We start from the raw sequence: 521 nt of genomic DNA, 5'->3' as shown, positions 1-521 counted from the left end.
GCAAATAACTACTACCAGCTGCCCACCCACTCAACCAGGCCCAGCCAAGTTGACATACAAATTTAACTACCACAGAGTCAATGGAAAAGCTCAATATCTTCAGCCAAAACAAGGTCAGGAGCTAATTATAGAACAGACCATCAATTGCTCATGTGCAAGTTCAACTTGAAGACAATTAAAATAAGTCCACAGGAGCCAAAATATGACCTAGAATATATCCCTCCTGAATTTAGAGACCATCTAAAGAATAAATTTGATGCATTGAACACCAGTGACCGAAAACCAGAAAAATTGTGGGATGACATCAAGAACTTCATCCATGAAGAAAGCAAGAGGTCATGAAAAAGATGAGAAAAGAAGAAAAGACCAAAACAGATGTCAGAATAAACTCTGATACTGCCCTTAAGTGGAGAGTAGCTATAGCAAATGGAAGAAATGACAAGATAAAAGAGCTAAACAGAAGATTTCAAAGAGCAGCTCAAGAAGACAAAGATAATTACAATAACGAAATGTGCAAAGAC

Source organism: Orycteropus afer, unplaced genomic scaffold (assembly GCF_000298275.1).
Source record: "Orycteropus afer afer isolate SDZICR_OR568_19922 unplaced genomic scaffold, OryAfe1.0 scaffold06018, whole genome shotgun sequence".
In the NCBI taxonomy this organism is placed as follows: domain Eukaryota; kingdom Metazoa; phylum Chordata; class Mammalia; order Tubulidentata; family Orycteropodidae; genus Orycteropus; species Orycteropus afer.
Note: the sequence above shows the minus strand (reverse complement) of the source record.